At 44.2% G+C, this 24021-nt stretch overlaps 1 non-coding gene across 1 annotated transcript; it reads left to right on the top strand.

Moving 5' to 3' along the window:
- Positions 1 to 21257: 21257 nt before the first annotated feature.
- On the top strand, positions 21258 to 21332 carry Trnat-ugu. The gene has a single exon. It is a non-coding gene; the product is annotated as a tRNA-Thr (tRNA).
- The last annotated feature ends 2689 nt before the right edge of the window (positions 21333 to 24021 follow it).

Below are 24021 nucleotides of genomic sequence, written 5' to 3'. Positions count from 1 at the left end.
AGAAGGAGGTATGTCATGCACTGCAAATATATTTCTTACATTGGAATATTAACAGTGTTGTATTCCACATGACTGATACGTCAGAGCCTCAAGCGATCTAACATTATTGCCTGTCTTAAGTGCAGAACCGTGTAGCCTTAGGAGTGCGTGTGTTTATGTTCTCTCTTACCAATACCCTCCTGGTACTGATCACAAACACTAGTACAATACTGTAAAATTTATATAACGCTTGATTCATGTAAAATGCTTCGAACTCCGTCCCCCCATCATGCGTTAAAATCACCCGTTTCTTGTTCTTCTTAACCGTCTGCTGTTACAACACTTTCAAATGATAAGGAGTGTTCAAACGATAAGGAGTGTTAACCTCCTCGACATGGGCGCATCTGGAGAAATCTTGTGCACTTGGGTGGCCAAGGACTCGGCAAGCTCCATTCATTCACGAAACATGGAATGTAGAGGTCTACTTCTGGTTGGCTGCATATTAAATTGGTAACGGTGCTGCAAGGCATTTTGGTCAAAGACAGTGTGAGGGAGTCTTTCAGTCTTTAATTTTATCCTAAGACGGCGAGAATGCTCTGTGACTCCCATCTGCATAGATGGAGATCGTAAATTAAGCACTATGCTCGAGGTACTAGAAATATGTGGTGCACTGTCTGGTATACTTTGATGATGTATGTGTTCGTGAATTAACAATGAATGGATGTACTGTACAGTCATCTATCTACATTCACAATGATACTCGCAAAGTAGAGGAGGGGCGGTCTAGCTATGATACTGAAATTGGGAAACATGCTGTCACATCACTGGTCAGTGCTGAAATTACTGTAAAATTGCTAAAATTGTTCACCACTATCAACTGTGATGCTTGTTATTACAGTACATCGACGATGTCTTTTCGATCCCAGCCATCCATTGGTATGCTGTTGATTACCACATAATGATTGACTGACATCACTTGTTTGAGTTGTAGAAAGAGTTTTGGTTGAGGGGCTAGCACTGAAATAGTGATTGTGTACATGACTGCAATATGAGTAATCAGTCAAAATGGAACACAGAGCCATAAGCTATTCCGTCACTGTGACAGATGAGTTTAAATGAAGAGGTCGTCAATCACCTTCGGACAGCAGTTTGGGAACTCTTCAAAACGCCGCCAAACCCTTCCTGTTTCCTTATGTTGTAAGTGTCTCTTATTTAAAATCATCCAGCGTGTGTGGCATGTTATCGTAGCTGCAGTAACAACATGATTTACACTGTGCGATGTCTAGTTTTCTGTGAGAGTCAATGGATCAGAGCGTGTTAATGACAGTTTAGAACCTGACACAAACCTCAAAATCGTGGCGGAAAAAACAAAATATATGGTAGTGTACAAAGCGTGTTACAGCAGAAAAAAACAATGTTTCAAACAACGACACAGGGTCACAGGGAGGGTCTCTTTGCCTTTCAGTATAGTTTGTGGGATACGGTCATCCTTCTACAGTACAGGCTATGAAACTTTATACTGGTCCATGAAATGGATCAATAGCTGTATACTTAATAGGATCATAACATGTGATCAATGCTCGCATGCAGACAGTATTTGTTTTCGATATATGGAAGGAGAGAGATGAGGTAAAAATCTTACAGAGTTCTCTATCGGATGATATTAGTGGAGCTTTTATAGTTCGTAATTTTTCTCTGTTGGTTGTACAGAATAACAAATATAGCATGTTGGACTGATAGATGTGAATGGGCCCTGAAGGACGCGAATCTGCTTCAGACAGCAGTACTGGTATGTTGTTTGGGGGCGCACCGTGATGTAGTAGCAAAATACTCGTTCTTTCCTCCCAGTTCCCATACTGTCTTTCATACTACCTCGTGTTGCAGGAGCAGGCTTCGTTTGGCACTAACCTTACACATCGTACACTGTTGGCAGAGCTATGACAACATGCTCCAATTCCCACAGAATGGTCAAAACATGGTTATGTCGCACTAACTCAGGTCATTCTGTTTCTACAAGGGTTGCAGAATGTAGTGGATATAGCTCTCTCCGACTTCTGCTCAGTTCCAACTTAAATTATAACGATCACATGTTCAAAGCTGCAGAAATCGCAGCAGTTGTAGAAGGCATAGGGACTATCTAAAGTTTTACTGTTGCCGATAGGTTCGAGAAAGGTGATTCGTTTCGAGATATGAGAGTGCCAGAAATATGATTCACTAGTGACAGTAATCATTAAAGGACTTCTCCATAGGATCCAACGCAGGTACGTGCTTGAATGGAAAGACTTGATTCCTAATCCCAGACAGCATTTCTACCGGAGAGTGTAACACTAGACATATGAAAAGCCTATGTACATTTCTTATGACCTCAATCAGCACACCATCTACGGTTTGTGATCTTTCTCAATCAACCTGGATTGGCATCGAGACAGAATACGTTACAAATACTGGAGAAATATCTAGCGGTGGCATGAGGGAGTTGCAAATACCAGTTTCATACCACGTTCCTCAGTGGAATCACTTTCAAAATTCTGTGATTTTATCATGAGGTTAAATGATGGGCTACGTTTAACTGCACTGTTGGTCTGATAATGTACACTCCAGTGATCACCGTCTATATTCAGTGTCGTGGCATTTGTCTGGAAAAACCAATTCATTCGGAGATAATGCCATAAGTCGATTTATAAAGCGGGTATAGCTTTTAACATGAATACTTGCGTGCACCTGTAGAACCAAGACCGACTGTGATAGTAATATAGTCGTGTTTTTTTTAACACATAGCGGTTTATGAGACAATCATGCTTCTCTTTCTGAGACAAAGTGGTCGCACTAGCAGGAAAACTTATGAGACGTGTCCACCCATCGCTGATTTTCTCTCAGTATTATTCCGTATCACCAGCAATCAGTTATTGGCAAAGTATAATACTTACAAGGGAACATCCCCATCGCACCCCCCTCAGATTTAGTTATAAGTTGGCACAGTGGACAGGCCTTGAAAAACTAAACACAGATCAATCGAGAAAACAGGAAGAAGTTGTGTGGAACTTTGAAAAAAAAAAAGCAAAATATACAAACTGAGTAGTCCATGCACAGGACAGGCAACATCAAGGCTAATCTGAGCTCAGGAACGCCGTGGTCCCGTGGTTAGCGTGAGCAGCTGCCGAACGAGAGGTCCTTGGTTCAAGTCTTCCCTCATGTGAAAAGTTTCATTTTTTATTTTCTGACAATTATTATCTGTCCGCCCGATGCGATCACTTTTTTTGGGAGCGGTTATCACATCCACAAGAAAAACCTAAATCGGGCAAGGTAGAAGAATCTTTTTACCCATTTGCCAAGTGTACAAGTTAGGTGGGTCGACAACATATTCATGTAATGTGACGCACATGCCGTCACCAGTGTCGAATGGAATACATCAGACGTGTTTTCCTGTGGAGGAATCGGTTGACCTATGACCTTGCGATCAAATGTATTCGGTTACCATTGGAGATGCACGTCCTTTCGTCTACTAATTGCACGGATTTGCGGTGCGGTCGCAAAACACAGACACTAAACTTATTACAGTGAACAGAGACGTCAATGAAAGAACGGACAGATCATAACTTTGCGAAAATAAAAAAAGTGAAATTTTTACTCGAAGGAAGACTTGAACCAAGGACCTCACATTCCGCAGCTGCTCACGCTAACCACGGGACCACGGCGCTCCCGAGATCATATTAGCCTTCATGTTGCCTATCTTGCACATGGACTACTCAGTTCGTATATTTTGCTTATTTTTTTCATTGTTCCACACAACTTCTTCCTGTTTTCTCGATTGATCTGTATTCAGTTTTTCAAGATCTATCCACTGTGCCAACTTATAACTAAATCTGAGGGGGGTGCGATGGGGAGGTTCCCTTGTTAGTAGTAGGGGGTACGTAATAGATTCGCCTTGGGCATCAGGCTTATAAAGTATGTGTACGTGTTCCGACATGTGCAAAGGAAATGACTGTGTCCAGTCGTAAGGAAGGTATGGAGTTGACGTGGAATACTGTGATAACGAAGTGGAAAGTATGTCAAGTAATAAGAGTGGTACAGATATTTCTCTTTCCAGAGCCAAAGCTGTCAGCAGTGTGTATTTCCGGTACTTCGCTCGTTGTCAAATGTCATCCAGATGAGACTGTGATCGTAACATTTAATTGTAAGTATAGCGATCAAATACGTTTGTGACTGGTTTCCTAGGATAATTCTGTCTAGGTGTGCGTGGCGCGCTAGCGGTGACCTGTAGCGGAAATGGTTCACGTTTCCGGCTATTGGTAGGAGCTGTCCAAATAGAGAGGCCTGTTGGGATGCAGGAATGTAACGAATTTAACCGTGTCGTCTTCTAGACGACCGAATAGCGAACTAACACTTAGTATGTGTTGGATAGCTTTCATGATTGAGTGGGAATTTGAGAAGATTCAATGTTGACGTGTATTTGTGGTTCAAAATGGTTCAAATGGCTCTGAGCACTATGGGACTCAACTGCTGTGGTCATCAGTCCCCTAGAACTTAGAACTACTTAAACCTAACTAACCTAAGGGCATCACACACATCCATGCCCGAGGCAGGATTTGAACCTGCGACCGTAGCAGTCGCACGGTTCCGGACTGCGCGCCTAGAACCGCGAGACCACCGCGGCCGGCGTGTATTTGTGTTGGACCATTATTCCTTCCCATGTAAATTGTCCAGTTGACTGCTTATGCACATTTTTCGCGTTTATTTAGTTGAGGGAACATCGATTCTGGTAAGTGCATCTAACAGGTGAAAGACATGTGAAAGACACGTTTGCTGGTTCTCTAGACATGAGAAACACCTTAGCTGACTTTGTAAATTATAGGGATGATTTGTAATCTGTTACATCGGTATTCGCTAGTGGAAATATCATTTTCCTCCATTTTTTCAAGTTTTCACGTAAAGGTCTTCACAGACAGAGTAAGTTTCTAGTTAATCAGTGGTTTACAGCACACTCCACCTCGTTCAAGTTTCGGGTTTCTAGAGAAATAATTTCCAGTCTATATCTTCGGAATTAGGTTGGGCGAGTGACACTGCTGTGCAAGCGATATTGCTATGTGCTTGATATTGTAGAGGGCACTGATTCTGCACTAGCATTAATCTTTACTGGGGGTGTTGCACAGTGGACACACCACCCCTTGCCGCATTTAACTGAGGGGGGTGAGGCCCACCTTGGCGTTTCCTATGATATTTCTACCAGGACCCGTTGCAATTACGCTCCCGTTGACCCCAACGTCTGCATTTCCTGCACTGCACTTCCTTGCAATCGTGTCTAATGTGTCCCATCCAAGCACATCTGAAACATTTTATTTCTGCATTAAATACTGCTTTCCTGTCCCGCGTCTTTGTTACTGCTTCATCTTCCTCTAACGCCACAGCTATTCCGACTGCCTCATTGAGAGTCTTAGGGAATTCCATCCCAATCTTGCGGGAGGTTTCGGGTTGTACTCCTAGCAAAAATGCATCTAGTGCCCTCTGCTCAGCTTCCTGCATAATGGCTTCATTAACCCTATCGGAAACCGTAAGCTCATAGGTATTAACATTAATTTTTCGAATTCGATCTACAAACGCTTCTATTGATTCCCCATTCCTTTGATACATTCTATTCAATTGTTCCCGGTAATATCTAGACGTATTTTTCCTCCGATACCTTTCCAGCAACCCTTTCTTGAATACTTCAAATGTCCGAGCATCCCTTAATTCTTCATGGCATGTAACGTATGCTCTAGCATCCCCAGTTACTTTCAACTTGGCCACATGCAAAAGTGTTTCTGCACCCCAATTTCCCAATTTAGCGGCCGTGGTAAGGTTCTAAAAAAAATCATAACATCCTCCCCAGCTTTACCTGAGGAAGGGGTGAACAAAGACGCACCATTAGTGTCAAGAATTACTGCATTAACAGGAAACTGTTCCTTGCTAGCTTCTTTAGACCAAGCAAGCTCTATCACTAATTCCGACATTCGCTCAAGTTGCTGCTGAATAGCCACCTCGGCTGATACAGACTGCTCCATTACAACCAACTTTCGAATCAAGACTACAGTAAGCCCAGAAAAAAGATCAGGAAGGGAAGACAGACTATGCTACAGGTTCAGACAAACCACCAAACGAAAAATTGGCATTTACTTGTCATGCTGCAGGAGTTGCTGATCCATTGTTGCCCTTCTCAGGTGCCACATATCCTCGTCGATTACCAGCCACAGTTTCCTCCAAATACAGGGAGAAGACCACTACTGTCACCAATTGTAACAGGTGTGTGTGATGCGCAGGTTGCCCGACTGACACCACTTGTAATAGGATGACTGGAGAGGGTAACATTCAAAAAATGGCTCTGAGCACTATGGGACTTAACTTCTGAGGTCATCAGTTCCCTAGAACTTAGAACTACTTAAACCTAACTAACCTAAGGACATCACACACATCTATGCCCGAGGCGGGATTCGAACCTGCGACCATAGCGGTCGCGTGGTTCCAGACTGTAGTGCCTAGAAACGCTCGGCCACTTCGGCCAGCGAGGGTAACGTGGTCGGGTTGTAGGGCATGGCTGGGTAGAAGAAGGTGGCTGTTTTTAGCAACGTTCCTCTTTATTGTTGGTTCTTCCAATACATTTTCCGGTAGCTCAGCCCCACCGTGTGTGTCATGGTGGAGACGTGCTGATGCGCGCAGCCCGTGGAACGTGACGCCGCTCGCGGTCATTGGCTGCGCAGGCGGTAGGAGGTTAGCAGCTCGAGGCCTGGCCCAGCTTGCCTCCTGCAGATGCTGCGGCTCGTGACGATGCCGGGAGTCGCCGGTGCAGCAGCGGGCAACGCCCTCCGCCCGCCGGTCCTCGGGGACATCATCACTGATGATGATGACGTAACAGCAACCGACCGCCCAATCGGTCGAACCGATGCTGACGCCCACCTCTGATGCCCTTAAATAGTGCAGACCGTTGCTGAATCCGCCGGTTACGCGGCGCCATGTTTATTAGAACGTTCTCGATGAGTTGGCTAATGTAACTGCGCCACACGCGGCCCATGCCTGCTTAATTCTGCTAATGCTGCATTCTGGCTGTTGATGGCTGCCGCGCACGTACACACATACCGACGTTCATTGCAAAACTGTGTCACCTGCATAACGCGCTGGCCAGCCTTCATCTGCCGTATGCCATGAGGTTGGTGCATCGCGCACTGAAACACACTAAATCACAATTTCGCACCATATTTCCTAAAAATAACCACTTGTCCTCTATAATATCGAGAAGTATGGTGTAAATGGTGTAATATTCTGGCAAATCACGTGAAAATACATTTGTTCTTGTAATCCCTGAGTCTGGAGATTGGTGTAGAAAGCAAGCAAGCAAGCAAGCAGATGAGGACCAGAAATAGTGACGTCTTTGTGCTGAGGGGAACTGTATAACAGTCTTTACGGTATATGTGTGTGTGTCTCGCAGTCGATAGCTAAATGAATAATGCAAGAGGGCTGATTTTGCATTGGCGAAGGATACATATTGTATGCTTACTACATCAACACGGTACGCGCTGATATACTGTCTGGTTGGGGATCAGTTTCAAGCTCTAATATTCAAACGCCCGTCCTCAGTGGAAGAACATTGTAATTGAGTAATAGACTTACCGTATTTGATGATCTGTAGGCCCCTTTGCAGGGTTTAATTGTCGGTGCAATATGGTGATCTGTTCAAAATAGTTTTTTGCCACTGAAAGTCTCATCTGCAGAAAGAAAAAAAAAAAAAAAAAGGCAGACAGTGCTTCCACACTGGTGGCATCAGTAATTTGGCGGGTAATTCAATTTGGCCACTGATAATGCTCAGTTCATTTACAAGACATCCTTTGTACAGGGACGTAGAAGCCTCTACATAGCAGTGAGAATGTTTGTATTTCAGAGATGTTTGTTGGAAGCACGATTTCCAGGAATGCTAACACATGATGGACGGGGTGTCACATTAGGACCATCAGGAGGAATACATTCGGTATTATTCTTCGTTATTTACGTAAACAGGTTCTGTTAGGCCGAAAATTTCCATGCAGACAAGCTGAGACATCACGAAATCTCCTACAAAAGCGACTGTTAACTATTTCTGAGACACTATACAGTTCCCGAGAGGTCGACTTGGTGCTTATTTTCCACAGCCACGTGACATCAGTGTAACATTGAGGACCTTTTAGATGTGCTTGTGATGGTGTGTAGCTACGCAAGCATATCACAGCGATGCGTCCGCCATGCTTGGCTGGTAAACACGTGCATGGCTAGAAGCAACTCACATGTCCTATTAGGATCACTAGGAACAATGCAGCTTGTGCTATTCTGGGAAGCATTGAACAGATTTCTGCTGCATCTGTGTGGGTGAGTCGCTCGGCAATTAGGTCTTTGCAGGACCACAGGCTTCCCACCAGCAACGGTGAACACATGCACATCCACAGGGTGACTTGGCTCATATTTACATGGACATGTGACATCAGTATAACACTCGAAGAACTCTAAATGTAGACACGACTTTCACCTGCTGTTTCTCGTCAGCAGTGGCCTGAGAGCCATAGCTCGTGCCCCATACTTTGATCGATATGGCAGTGGTTTGCGGCGGCACTGACATGTGCGTGCATTGGAACACTTCGCTGTAAGCCGCAGTTGATGGTAGTTCGAAAGCATTTTTTATATGCAATAAGTGTATGTGCACTGCATTATTTTCGGTTGTTTAAGCGTTGTCAGCGTGTTTGCATAGCGTTACACGCGAATTGTCTTTTGACAATTTACTAGTTGTTTTCATGTCTGTTGCATTATTTTGTGAACAGATGTGCAGGCTGTGCAGCGCATGATTTTGACCGTTGACTATTAGGCAGTGTGTTTGCAGAGCATTATTTTGACAATTTACGAGTTGTTTGCGTCTGTGCACATCAGTGTACTGCATTTTTTCGCTGATTTACGAGTAGTTTGCATGTCTGTAGACTATTTACTGCGACCTCAAGCACGCCAGCGTGAGTGTTTTGTATCAGTGTAATAAATAAACTACTTGATATCCATTCCTAAATAAATGTACGTATTATTTCGACAGTTTATAATTAGTGAGCGTGTCTGCACATCAGTGAACTGCATTACTTCGGCGATTTACGAGAATTTTGCAGTTCTGTAGTTTGTCAGTGCATCATTATGCATTGTTTCGATAGTTTAAAATTAACAAGCGCATTTGCAGAGCATTATACATGCATTATTTTGACAATTTACAAGTATTTTGCAGGTCTGCATATCAGTGTACTGCATTATTTCGGTGATTTACAAGTAGTTTGTACGTCTGTCGGCTGTGAATTGCTACCCCAAGCATTTCAGAGTGAGTGTTTTGTATCAGTGTAGTAAACAAACTACTTGAAATCCATCCCTAAATAAATTGTTCCAAAATAAATAAAGTACAATCCTTCCTCTCTCCAGCAGCTGGACACAGATTGAGTTCTTTCCCCGCCATATTTCCCTCAGACCGCCATGGGATGAAAGTGCAGTCTGTACCATGTACTAGGTCAGTTGGATTCCGGACCTCATGGTGGACACACTGGATGGAGCTCCTGCCTGAAATCGTTTAAATAAAGACTGACTACAAAATAAAACTTACATTCATCCTATACAGCACAGGCTGAGTCTTTTTGCAGCCAGTTTGTAGGAAGAGGTCGCGATCGTATGACTTAGGTTAGTGGAGATAGCTCAAGTGTCCTTTTTTCCCCACCATTTTCTTAGATTAGTGGAGGTAGCCATGGTGTATTGCATTGTCCTGCTGGAATTTGAACTTCCCGCCATTTTCTGGGGGGGGGGGAGGGAGGAGGTGAGGGAGTTGCGTTAGTAGGGGTAGCCCATTTGACCTATCTTCCCGCCAAAATTTGAACTTCCCGCCATGACGTCATTGCGATGTTGCCATATCTATCATCGCCATCTTGGATCTGCCATCTTGAATAAACTTGGCAACAATGGAGAGTGGGGTGGCGCTTCTGTTCTTCCACTACTATCAGTCTCTGACAATCGCTGGACACCACTGAAACTGCATTGTGAGGAAAAGTAAAGCATGTCGAGGGAAGAGACTGAAAAATTACTTTTAGAATTTAAGGATTTGTTTTTCCAAAAGGGCCATTACCAGCAGCACATATTACAAAGCATCACACACCAAGGAAAAATGAATTACCAGTCACAAACCATACAGAGTACCAAGGAACTTGGAGCCAATTTTGAAGGAATTTATCGATCAACAGCTGAAAGATGAAATAATTGAAGAAAGTAATAGTGCTTGGGGGGCAGGAACAGTCGTCGCGAAAAAAAAAAAAAAAATCAATGGCTGAACCCCGAAAGTATAGCTCTTTTTGTGACTACAGACACCTAAACGCGAAAACCATAACGGACGCCTACTCCTTGCCAAATATCACAGAAATCGTGGATCATTTATGACATCACAGATATTTTTTAATAAAGGATTTGAAGAGCTGTTATCGTCAGATACAAGTTGCACCGCAGGATCGACACAAAACAGCGTTTTCAGCAACCTAGGGACACTACCACTTGAGAAGAATGTCATTCTAATTAGAAAATGCACCTGCAAAGTTTCAGTGATTGCTGGTCGGAGTACTCAGAGGCTGAAACCTACGGTTAGATGACATGTTTATCTATGGGAGTGATATGGAACAGCATATGCAGCGATTAAGGGAAGTATTCCTAAGGTTAAAAGCAGCGAAGTTAACTCTGAGTAAGAAAAGTGTAATTTTGTGATGGAAAAGGTAGCAAACCTAGGTCATATCATAAATAAAGAAGAGGTTAAGATAGGCAGAAGATTAATTAGAGCTGCACGTGAATTTCCTAGACCAGAATCAGTAAAGGTGCTGCAATCGTTCTTAGGAGTCGCGAACTATTACCGCTGGCTCCTAAAACGATTTGCGGATGCAGCCAGACCGTTGTGATGCATCGAACCATGCACTTGGCTGTGTGCTGTCACAAGAGGTAGAAGGAGTAGAACATGCGGTGGGTTATACATCAAGGCAACTAAATTCTGCAGAAAGCAGTTATTCCACCACGGAAAAAGAGATGTTAAGCCTTATTTATGGATCACGTATTTCAAATGTTATCTGTGCGATAAAAGTTTACAGTAATAGCAGAGCATGCGGCATTAAAATGGTTGTTGGTGTTAAAAGTTCTTTCTAGTAGGCTGACGCGATGGGCAGTAAGACTAAGTGGATTTCATTCTTAAGTCACGCATAAACATAGGAAGAAGCACGGAAATGCGGATGGCTGAAGTAGAAAAGTAGCAGTATTACATATGGGGATACTGAGCCTAAAGAATGGCAAACTGCAAAGAAGGTGGATGATGATTTTAAGCCGTATTTTAAGCAGTCATAGATTCTTGTGAGGGTGCGTTGCTATGCAGAGAAACCATGTTGGCACCGCAGGTAGTAGTACAAGCGAAGTTAAGGAATAGAGTGCTTCAAGAAGCTCGTGATCACAGATTAGTGGGTCATGGACATCTATCAACGAAAGAGTAGCAGAAAGGAATAGGCAGACGGACGTAAGCCAGTATGTGCGGAACTGCATACAGTGCCCACAGAGGGCGCATTTGTGTAGAACAAGAGCAGCATTGCACTCGTTACCATTAGCATTAGCTCCATTCGAATTTCTGGGGATTGATGTCTTAGGTCTACTCAGTAAAATACCTGCAGGGAATAGATATGTACTCCCAATCATAGATCAGTTTTCAAGACACATAGGCGATGCCAAACTAGCAAGCATCAACAGTGGCACAAAGCTAGTGAATAACTGGATATTGAAGTTTGGAGTGCCTGAAGCAATAGTAACAGACCAGGCAACGAACTTCATGTCAGATCTATTCAGGGTATTGTGCAAGTTATTGAATGTCAAGAAGTTAAGGACGAATCCTCTAAATCCGCAAACCAATGGAAGAACTGAAAGTGAGCTTAGGACAGTCGGAAAGATGCATGGATATTACGTTGATTCACATCACACCAACTGGGATCTCTGTCTGACTGTCTGTCTGTCTGAACTCGAAACAGCATTCGAATATGGGAATATAGCCATATGAAGTAGTATATGGTTGTAAAACGCCATCACCGTTCGACATATTGAAAACGAAGGAGGGGAAGACTGGAGAGTCTGTTAAGGAATTTGCCAGAGTAATTAGAGAAATATGGAACTGAGTGCGGAGGGTAAATACACGAGAACTGGGGAAACAGGAGTGGGTGTGCCGTACGGAAAGAACACTATGGTGTAAGGTTGGTCAGTGGGTGATGCTCTCAACTTCGTATGCGCCGAAGGGAAAGACAGAGAAGTGTTTTGCAAAGTATCAAGGGCCATACCAAGTGATAGAGACTACGTCGCCAGTAAATGTCAAGATTCAGTTACCGATGAAAACGACGACTGCGCGTGTAGGGTGGTTGAGACCTTTTCAAGGGAATCCGGAAGTTATTCAGCGCACAGGAGATGCGGACTGGAAAGGGAGAGTGAGGCGAAAGGTATCGAAAAATAAACAAGACGTTGTGAATGAAACGGTAACGAGGAACCCGTATGCATTAAGGCCTTGGAGATAGTCATTTAATAGTTTTTTAGGTTAGGTGCAGATTTAATGTAATTATTGTAAGCAGCAAAAAAATAAGAAAGGGAAAAATAAAAGCTATTCCTACCTATAGGTGAGGTGCAGAGAAGGCGAGATGATGTTGTTCATAGTGGGACTATTGCTCTTCATTGAGGTGGAAGCGTTAAAGAACCAGCACCTTGAAGAGCGAGTGCTGTTCGCCAGACAGGAAGACCTTATGATCATCAGTTATCGCTGGATGATACGGGTGGTATTCAACGCATGGGAGATGCGTAACGTGGTGAGAAGATTGGAAAAAGCATTCGACAAATTTCGTCACGGGATACTCAAAGGAAGTGCCTGCGTATGTGAGAGAGTACATGGAGCATAAGAAAAATTAAGAAGTGAGATGACCGAGGTACCGGTGGTTATCCCACATACACGAAGGAAGATGAGTTGGATCGACGCCGGAGGTCGGCTTCTGAAAACAGTATTTGGCACTGTTGACGTGGAATTCGTTCGAAGAGTGAACTACACCGTAGACGAGGTTAAGCAGTGGGCAAAAGGGAACATAGCCATGAGTGAATGGCACACTACGCAAATTGCAAGTTTAGCGAAGGACGTATTAAATAACAAATGACTACGACAGCTGACTGGAGAAGTAATGCAGTATGCCAGAGCTACAGAAGAGGCAGTTAATCAGAATATCGTAGAACTATAAACCGAAGTAGAAGCCTTAGATAGGGCAGTAGTAATGACAAAATGGTTGTAGTCCGTAAAAGACAGTTTTTGCAAAGCTTGAAGGAAAGTATCGGAACAACAGGAGGCTATGCAGCAGGCTGTAAGAGTTCATTTCTCCCCAGAGCAGTATTTAGAGGGTCTAAGGAAAGTACTGAAGGAACTACAGTCAGAGTTGGGGTTGGTTTTAGAACCCGATCACAAACACTTAGGTTTTTGAATCACTGCGTATTAATCTAATTTATTAGACACAGTTCCTGCGTTTTCGTTAGGGACTACAGTAGATTTCCGTAGCGCGAGTCGATAGTCTTTTGTGTGTTTGTTTTGAAAGCTAGTGACCGCTTGTTGGCGTCAGTCAGCCAGTCAGTCAGGCAGTAGTAGCCGGCCGAGACACAAGCAGCAGCAGGGAAGTAACCGATTTTGTGACTTTTACGAGTTCCTAACCAGGAGCGAATTTAATAATATCATCTGTGTGCTTTAATAGTTAAGTTTCTTGAGGTTCTGCATGTTTATTTAATATCTAATAGCCACAGTTCTCGCACGGGGATCTAACGGACGTCCAGCACGTTAGAGTCCTCCGATCAGTCCTCACCGGTGGCTATAGGAAAGAGGAAGTCAAGTACAGAATCTTTGAGTCGAAGCCGCGCTGGCCCACATTATCTCCAAAAAATGAAACACATATTGTGGAGCCAGAGGCCGTGCTCGCTTATCAGAGGAGTCAGGCAGGGCCAGAGGTTTTTCTGGGGTCAGTTCTAAAACGAGCGAACTACACGAGAAAAATAAAAGCAAGGTAGATTCGGCGTAGCAGTACTTTCCGTGTCACTCGGTCATCTGGAACGATCGACAACTTGAGTGGACCGCAAGATAACTCCGGCGGAGCAGAACTTTCCGTGTCACTCGGTCACCTGGAACGATCGAAAGTTTGGAGATTGCGCTCTGTACGCAGTGAAACCAGCCTTTTCGTTCTCAGTCTCCTCGCAAGCGCCTGGTAAAAATTTATTTTTCTGACAGCAAAAAGAATTCTGTCAGAACTAACAACGAGGATTCGTCAAGTATTTTGTCTTGATTGCAGTATTATATGGCAGCGAATCATGTGATGTCAAAAAGATGGAGGAAGAAAATACTAGGATGGTTTTTTAACGTCGCTGTAGTAAAAAAAATACCTGAAATGAAATGGACTAAGAGAATGAGAAATAGAAAGGTACTTTTAAGAACAGTAGGGGAAAGAAAACTACAATAAAAATGATAAGAATGAGAAATATGTCTTGGTTGGGACATATATTTTGTGAAGAAATTGCCCGCACAGGAAAGCCATCGCAACAAAGACTGCAGCAGAGACAAGTAATTCGCTCCAGACAAATATCAACATGGTTCCTATGAAAGAGCACAGCCGATTTCCTTCCCATCCTCGAAACAATCAGAGCTTGTGCTCCCTCTCTGGTAACTTCGACGTCAACGAGACACTAGAACCTAATCTTCCTTCCTTAATAACACACTATACGACAAAAAGAAACGACACGCGATAGAGGAATAATCCGAATGGGACGGAAATCAGTAGATATGATGCACATGTAGAGACAAACAAATTACCACACTGTCAGAAAAATTGGATGATTTGTTCAAGAGAAAGAGCTTCGCAAATTGAGCAAGTAGTAGCGTCTTGGTCCACCACTGGCCCTTATACTTTTATGGAATTGTTGGGTCCTCCTGAGGGATGTCAAGCTAAATTCTGTCCAAATGGCATGTTACATTATCAAAATCCAGAGCTGTTTGGAGGGCCCTGACCATAATGCTCCAAAGTTTCTCAATTGGGGAGAGATCTGGCGACCTTTCTGGTTTGGCAAGTATGAAGACAAGCTGCAGAAACTCTCGACGTGTGCAGGCAGGCATTATCTTGCTGAAATGCAAGCCCAGGATGGCTTGCCTTGAAGGGCAACAAAATGGGACGTAGAATACCGTCGACGTACCGCTATGCTGTAAGGGTGCTGTGGTAACAACCAAAGGGCTTGTGCTGTGAAAAGACATTGCACATCCTGGTTGTTGGGCCAGAAGGCGGGCGACATCCAGGTTGGTAGCCCGCCGTTGTCTGGGACGTCTCCAGGCACGTCTTCGGCCTGGAATCTCCTTGACTGGAGAAGAGTTGCCTTCAGTGATGAGTCCCGCTTTGAAATGAGCCCCAGGAACCAGTGAAGACGTGTCTGGAGACGCCCTGGACAGCAGCGGGATACCAATCTGACGGTAGCCCTCCATACGGCCCGATAAGCAGGGGAGATGGTCTGGACCCCTATGGTTGTGATCTGCGGCACACTTACAGTAAAGCAGTACGTCAATAATGTTCTACATCCTGTTTTGTTGCCCTTCATGGCAAGCCATCCTGGGCTTACACTTCAGCAAGACAGCGTTCACCTGCACACGGCGAGAGTTTCTACTGATTGTCTTCGTGCTTGCCAAACCCTACCGTGGCCAGCAAGGTGGCCAGACCTCTCCCCAATAGCGAATGTTTGAAGCACAATGGGCAGCGACCTCCTAACATCTCGTGATTTTGACGATCTAACGCGCCAATTCTACAGAATTTGTCACACTAACCTACAGCAGGACATCCAACAATTCTGTCAATCGATGGCAAGCTGTACAACTGCTTGCAGAAAGGCCAGGGGTGAAGCAACGCGTTATTGACTTGCCCGATTTGTGAAATCCCTTCTCTTCAATAAATCACTAAATTTTTCTAAAATTGTAATCATTTGTTTGTCTGTATATGTACATCACATCTAGCGATATCCATCCAATTCGGATAACCCCTTTATGGTGCGTCGTTGCTTTTTTGTATTTTAGAGTGTATTATGAACAACTTTTGAGACAGCTTTATCTATGGAGAGTGATTTTGGTATATGGAGAAAACTGCAGGAAACGTTCATTGAGGGATAAAGGGCGTAAAAGGTCACATGGACATACGGTCGGAAATTCATTCCACTGGAGGTACTCACTTGGAAGCAGAGATAAAATTTCGTTGACTGTGTAGTTTCCGATTATTGAAAGCACATATGAGAACACACCAGGAAACGGGATTGTTGTGTCTGCAACAGTGTTTTAGCTCCGCACTCAAGAGGGAAGTGAGCTGGAGCACCATCATGTAACAGCCACAGCACCCTTCGTACCACCATAGGCACGTCTTCCAGCAGAGGAGACAGGGTCGTCAGCAGAAGTGTAGATATGCCTCGACTGTGATGTGTTGTGGAAGGAATATTGGTCGCACGAACCAGTCGCCAGTAATCTACGTTGAGGCTAGTGCTGATGATTCGCTACCACCATATTGTGGGGATTGTTAGTAGCCCTTAGGTGGGGGTTGTGAAGATTGATGATACTTCCCCCCCCCCCCATAAAGGTAGCTTGATTTGTAAATAAGATAGATGATAGAAGCCGGCCGGAGTGGCCATGCGGTACTAGGCGCTACAGTCTGGAACCGCGCGACCGCTACGGTCGCAGGTTCGAATCCTGCCTCCGCCATGGATGTGTGTGATGTCCTTAGGTTAGTTAGGTTTAAGTAGTTCTAAGTTCTAGGGGACTGATGACCACAGCAGATGAGTCCCATAGTGCTCAGAGCCATTTGAACCATTTTTTGTTGATAGAAATTCAATCACCATGGTGGTCTGTGTGAACCAACGACAACACCATCACCGTGAAGACAAGTTCGTAATCCATCAACCCTGCACGTGTTGCAAGTGACACAGATACTGGTAGTTCTCATGCAGAACGTTGCACACAGTTTTCTGGTTTACTTTAGGCTAGTGGGGCATCTGACTGTTGCTGGTACTGGGGTTACTGTCAAAGATGTTTTAACTTCTCTTTCTAGTAGCTGTACCTCCTTGGAACACGTTTGTAACTGTACATCCATATGACCTGTTTTTGCTTCTTATTCTCTGAGATATCGTTTCCTGCAGTTTGCCCGCATTTATCAAAATCATCCTGTATACGAGGTACATTCAATAAGTAATGCAACACTTTTTTTTCTGAAAGCAGATTTGTTTCATTCAGGATTCCAATATATCATATTGTTCCCCACTCTTGTGGCTCCAACTCTATTTTTCAACATAGTCTACATTCAATGCGATTGCGTTACGCCACTTTCCTGAGAGGCCGCTCGGGCTTAGCCGAGCGGTCTGTGGCGCTGCAGTCATGGGCTGTGCGGCTGGTCTCGACGGAGGTTCAAGTCCTCCCTCGGGCATGGGTGTGTGTGTTTGTCCTTAGGATAATTTAGGTTAAGTAGTGCGTAAGCTTAGGGACTGATAACCTTAGCAGTTAAGTCCCATAAGATTTCACACACACATTTTTACTGAGACGGTTTGTATGTCCGCAAGGTATCACGCCACTGGTTGACGCTGGACGCACCATCTTGTTGCACCAATAATCTCTAAATCATCCATGTACTGCTTCCCATGGAGAGCATTTTTCATTGGGCCAAACAGATTGAAGTCGAAAGCTGTGAGATTCGAGCAATATGGTGGATGGGAATATCACCTCAAATGAGAGTATCCGTGTATTCCAACACTGCAGGAGTCGTTGTTGAACGTGGCCGGCTGGCACGCGAGAGATCGGACAGGTTTGCACGATGATGTTGCAATCATAGATGACTCGCCCAGTGAAACATCGTGCTTTTATTTCATTGACAGGTCTTTGTCGAAATTCTGAAAACGCCTATGAATATTTGCAATGCTCTGGTTTTCCACCAAAAGAAATCAACGACAGGTCTCTGCTTGGAATGCGCATCCGTTTCTAACAGACGCCATTTTGAAGGCTACGTTTAGCGCTGCCACCTACTGAAACTTCATAAAACTACATTATAATGACCCACCTACTATCGATATATACCAGTTCGGCCGATTTCAGCGTCACCCGTTGAGGAATGACTGCTAGTCAGACACGTGCACAGTGTATGTATTTGTAGCATCGGTGAGCGTGCTATCCATGTGCAGAATGAGGAAGGTACGCGATCTATGTGTCTTTAACCGAGGGCAGACGGTGACAGACTGGAGGCTCAGCACAAGCATTTAGAAAACTGCATAATTGGATGGGTGTTTGAGGAATGCCGTGGTGAGTGTCTTCAACACATGGCGAGACCAAGGTGAAACCACTTCCAGTCATCGTGCAGCTGGGCAGCCTCCCCTCATTACAGACAGTGGACGTTGTAGGCTGTGCATACTGATCACACAGGATACGCGGCGAACTGTGGCGGAACTAGCACGGAGACTTTACTGCTAGGCGGAGTACAAATGTGTCTGACGACAGAGTGAGCCAAACACTCCTAACAATGGACCTCCGCAGTCAGCGACCCGTGCATGTGCCAATTTGCCAATTTTAACACCACGCAACAACGACTAAAATGGGCACGTGAACACTGGCACTAGATGTTAGTCCATTGGTAGTGTGTTGCATGGTCTGATGAATCCCGATACCTTAGAATCCCGATACCTTAGAATCCCGATACCTTCTTTATCATGCCAATGATAGGCCGCGAATCCGTCGCTTTCCATAGCAACAGCTCCTTGGCGCCTGTACTGCAGAAGAGAGATAAGCTGGCGGCGGCTCCAATATGCTCTTTGGAACATTCATGTGGGCATCCATAGGTTCAGTGGAGTTCATGCCAGGCACCATGGGGGCCAAGGAGTATGGTACACTGATTGCAGACCATGTACATGCCTTCATGACGGTCATGTTTTCCGACGGCAGTGACACTTTTCAGCAAGATAATGCGCCATGTCACAAGGCGAGGAGTGTGATGGAGTGATTCGAGGAACACAGTGGCGAGTTCCAATTGATGTGCTGGCCCCCAAAGCCCCAAAACTCGCCAGATCTTGGATGTGATCGACGTGGCGTCAAAGCCCATCACCCCCCCTCCCCAGAATTTACGGAAATTATCTACATCTACATATACACTCCGCTAGCCACCAAGCGGTGGGTGGTGAAGGGCACAATACGCGCCCAAGTCATATTTCCCCCCCCCCCTCCCTCTGTTCCACTCACGAATTGTGCGAGGGAAAAACGACGTCTGAACGCCTCAGTACGAGCTCTAATTTCTCTTATTTTTGAATGGTGATCATTGGACGATTTGAAAGTTGGTGGTAATAATATATCCTCTACATTCTCGGCGAAGATCGGATTTCGGAATTTAGTGAGCAGCCCCCTCCGTTTAGTGCGTCGTCTATCTGCAAGTGCGTCCCACTTCAAACTTTCTATGAGATTTCTAAAGCTCTCGCGATGGCTAAATGTACCAGTCACGAATCTTGCCGCTCTTCTTTGGACTTTCTCAATCTCTTTAATCAGACCCAACTGGTAAGGGCCCCATACAGACGAACAATACTCCAAGACTGGACGAACTAACGTATTGTAAGCAATTTTCTTTGTTGAAGGACTGCATCGCTTCAGGATTCTACCAACAAACCGCAATATAGAGTTCGTCTTGCCCGCTACTTGTGTAATCTGATCATTCCATTTGAGATCATTTCGAATAGACACACCCAGATACTTGACGGATGTTACCGCTTCCAAAGACTGGGCATTTATTTTGTACTCGTACATTAATGGGGATTTTCGCCTTGTTATACGCAGTAGGTTAGACTTACTAATATTGAGAGAAAACTGCCAGCCATTACACCACGCATTTATTTTCTGCAAATACTCATTGATTTGTTCACAACTTTCGTGTGATACTACTTTCCTGTAGACTACAGCATCATCGACAAACAGTCTAATGTCGCAGTCAATACCATCAACCAGATCGTTAATGTAAATCGTAAAAAGCAGCGTACCTATTACGCTGCCTGGGGCACACCTGGTGTTACGCTTGTTTCTGTTGAAGTCACCCCATTCCGGACGACATACTGCTCTCTGTTTGTTAGAAAAGTTTCTTTTCAACCGCATATGTCATCGGATAGACCGTAAGCGCGCACTTTTTGGAGCAAGCGACAGTGCGGAACTGAGTCGAACGCCTTTCGAAAGTCGAGAAATACGGCATCAACCTGGGAGCCGGTATCTAGAGCCTGTTGTATATCATGCACAAAGATGGCCAGTTGTGTCTCGCATGACCGCTGTTTCCTAAAACCGTGCTGGTTTCTGCAGATGAGCTTCTCGGAGTCTAGAAAGGTCATTATGTCTGAACACAAAATATGTTCCATGATTCTACAACAAATCGACGTCAATGAAATTGGCCGGTAATTACGTGCATCCGATTTCCTACCCTTTTTATAGACTGCTATGACCTGGGCCTTTTTTCAGTCCCTTGGAACATTCCGCTGTTCCAGTGACCTCTGATAGATGCTGGATAAGAATGGTGCTATATTTGTAGCATAGTCAACATATAATCTTACGAGGATACCGTCTGGGCCAGATGCTTCCTAATTAGAATTATATTATTACCGTCAGCTGCGCATGGACGTTGATATAGATCAACGGGGACAGGTGAAAATGTGTGGCCCAACCGGGACTCGAACCCGGGATCTCCTGCTTACATGGCAGACGCTCTATCCATCTGAGCCACCGTGCGCACAGGTGATAGTACGACTGCAGGGACTATCTCGCGCACGCCTCCCGCGAGACTCACATTCTCACCTTGTATGTCCACACACTACATTCGTAGTGTCCCACCCCAACACACTCACTACTCGTGGAAGACATTCTTCCAAGTCCCGTAAGAATTCGGGGAAAATGTGTGCATCCGCACAGAAGAAGGAGGTCATGGCCGGTATCGCCAGAACTGTATACTTATATGGATATGGTGTCTGTTCTTTCGGACATGTCCGAAAGAACAGACACCATTGATGACCTGCAGCCGTCTAGAACGAAGTTATAATTATATTAATACCGTCAGCTGCAGGGATGGGACACTACGAATGTAGTGTGTGGACATACAAGATGAGAATGTGAGTCTCGCGGGAGGCGTGCACGATGTAGTCCCTGCAGTCGCACTATCATCTGTGCCCTCGGTGGCTCAGATGGATAGAGCGTCTGCCATGTAAGCAGGAGATCCCAGGTTCGAGTCCCGGTCGAGGCACACATTTTCACCTGTCCCCGTTGATCCGTATCAACGCTCGTGCGCAGCCGACGGTATTAATACAATTCTAATTTCATTCTAGACGGCTGCAGGTCATCAATGATGTCATGTTCGAAAGAACAGACACCATATCCATGTAAGTATATAGATGCCTTCCTGGAGTCTAAGGACCTTAGACGTCAGGAAGGCATTGACCCAGACTTGTATGTGCAGATGTGGTACCAACTCCCTCCAGCGACGTACCAAGGCCTCATTGCTTACAAGCCAGTCGCGTCGCCTCTGTTATCTGTGACAAAGGTGGACATTCTGGCTATTAGGTTGGTGGGTGCAGTGTTCTGGCTGATCAGTGTATAGGGGCTGAATTGGGAATATTCCACGATGTCCCACAACAGATTCCGCATTTCTTTTTCAGTCGGAATTGCCCGAGAAAAAAAGGATTGTGTTACTTGTTGAACGCCCCTCGTACCACTTCGATGTTTTCAGGAGGTCAAAATCTTCTAGCTGGAATAATCTTGGGAATGTACTCGACGATAAGTGAAGAAATACCCACTAACGCTGTAACTACTGTGTTCATCGTACTCTTTTTTTCTGTTCATAACATCGCTTAAACCTGCGGTAAGTCTACCAACAGAAGAATGGAGCGGCTTGGACAAGCCGAACAGTAAAGTCAGTTTGGTTTCCGGAGATATGCAAGACCGCACGACGCAAAATTAAATCTTTTACTTATCTTAAAACGTAGTTTGGAGAAAGACATAGTACATTTATAGCACATGTAGGTTTTGAAGAAACCTTTATCAACTCTTGGAAATTCAGAAGTTACCAGCTAAAGAAATGGTTCAAATGGCTCTGAGCACTATGGGACTTAACTTCTGACGTCATCAGTCTCCTAGAACTTAGAACTTCTTAAACCTAACTAACCTAAGGACAGCACACACATCCATGCCCGAGGCAGGATTCGAACCTGCGACCGTAGCGGTCGCGTGGCTCCAGACTGTAGCGCCTAGAACCGCTCGACCACTCCGGCAGGCCCAGCTAAAGATATAGAGGGCGGAAGGTTATCTACAACTTGCACAGAAACCTAACTGCGGTTATCAGAGCCGAAGGTCATGTATACAAAACAATAGTTACGAAGAGAGTGAGACAAGATTTTGATTAACACCAATGTTATTCAGTCTTAAATCAAGGAACTAGTACAGAAACTAACGAGAAATGGAGATGTAGAAGTAAAGGTGACGTAATTGTGATAGACACGGCACTTACAACACCATTTGAACGGAATGGATAGTCTCGGGAAAAGAGGTTACAAGATGAAAATCAATGAAAGTAAAAAAAGGGTAATTTATTAGGGTACCGTACCTCAGTCAGTAAGAACGGAACCCTTTTATAAGATCACTTTGTTGTCTGTCCGATGGTTAAAAACATCTTAAATCAGGAACTGGTGGAGTATCAAGTTCAAATTAATGTTACATACTGAGGTATATGATCTCTTGGCGGTGTAAAACACTGAAGCTTGTAAGTCAATGCCAAAAAGAGATACGGCCATTTATGTCACATATTTTGATACTCGCAGACTTACTCATCAGAACCTATAGGCCACTTCCATTTGCCCTAGAATCATGAAATTTGGCAGTAGAGAAGATTTCGCAGCACAACCAATGGAAAAAATCCTAAAACTGTAATTACATCACAAAAAACAAAACATATGTTGACATTTCTTATCCAACACTTTGTCTAGTCGTCCCGCCGTTAAGATCCCTTTTTTCTTAGGAACGGGTACAAGTATCAAGTTGAAATTTATGTCATGTTCCCTTGGCGATGTAGAAAATTGAAGCTTCTTGATGAATGCAGTCAAAAGATACAGCTATTTACGTCGCATATACTCGCAAACTCACTCATCAATACCTATAGAATCACAGAACTTGACAAGAAACAAGATTTCACAGTACAAGTAAGGGAAAAAACCCGAAAACTGTAAATTTGTCTTTATATCACACAATTTCTTTTTCATTTCTTATCTGGCTGTCTGTACGTCCGTCTGTTAGGACCCCTTTTTTCTCAGGAAAGGATAGATATATCAAGTTAAAATTTGTGTCACATTATGAACAAAAGCTTAGCTTCCAAGTCAGTGCAATCAAAAGCTTACATATTTCGATACTCGCAAACTGACTCATCAGAATCTATACGGCACTTCCACTTGACCTAGAAACACGAAATTTGACAAGAAGCAAGGTTTACAGTACAAGCACAGGAGAAAACTGAAAATTGTTAAAGTGTAATTATATCGGACGAAAAGCATATTTATTTTGTTTTTGTTATCCGACGTCAAACGTTAAAACAATCAGTAGTTGCAGAACTGTCTGGTTCGCAATAGCAAAGGTCAAGCATCAGCTAAGGAATGACTATTGCTCATTTGACGCATTTCGCAATTTCTCCGTCATAAGATAAAGACATTCCTTGCCTGATGTTTGACTATTACCTTTGCGATCCAGTTCAGCCTGAATGGAGAACTACCGGGACTGATTATTATTGTCATAATGGATGCCTACCTCATGCATGGCTTCGTGTCACATTTACATTGTTGGACTTAAAACATCCTCGAAAATCTTGGAATCCTTGGGTGCGATATCTTGCCAGTATCAGTGTCGGTAAAAGGCAAAAAGAATCTCGATTTCAGAATGGATTTCAGGCG

This window comes from Schistocerca piceifrons, chromosome 4, assembly GCF_021461385.2.
Source record: "Schistocerca piceifrons isolate TAMUIC-IGC-003096 chromosome 4, iqSchPice1.1, whole genome shotgun sequence".
Classification (NCBI taxonomy): Eukaryota; Metazoa; Arthropoda; class Insecta; order Orthoptera; family Acrididae; genus Schistocerca; species Schistocerca piceifrons.
The sequence above is the reverse complement of the archived record's forward strand: the minus strand, read 5'-3'. Positions and strand labels throughout refer to the sequence as shown.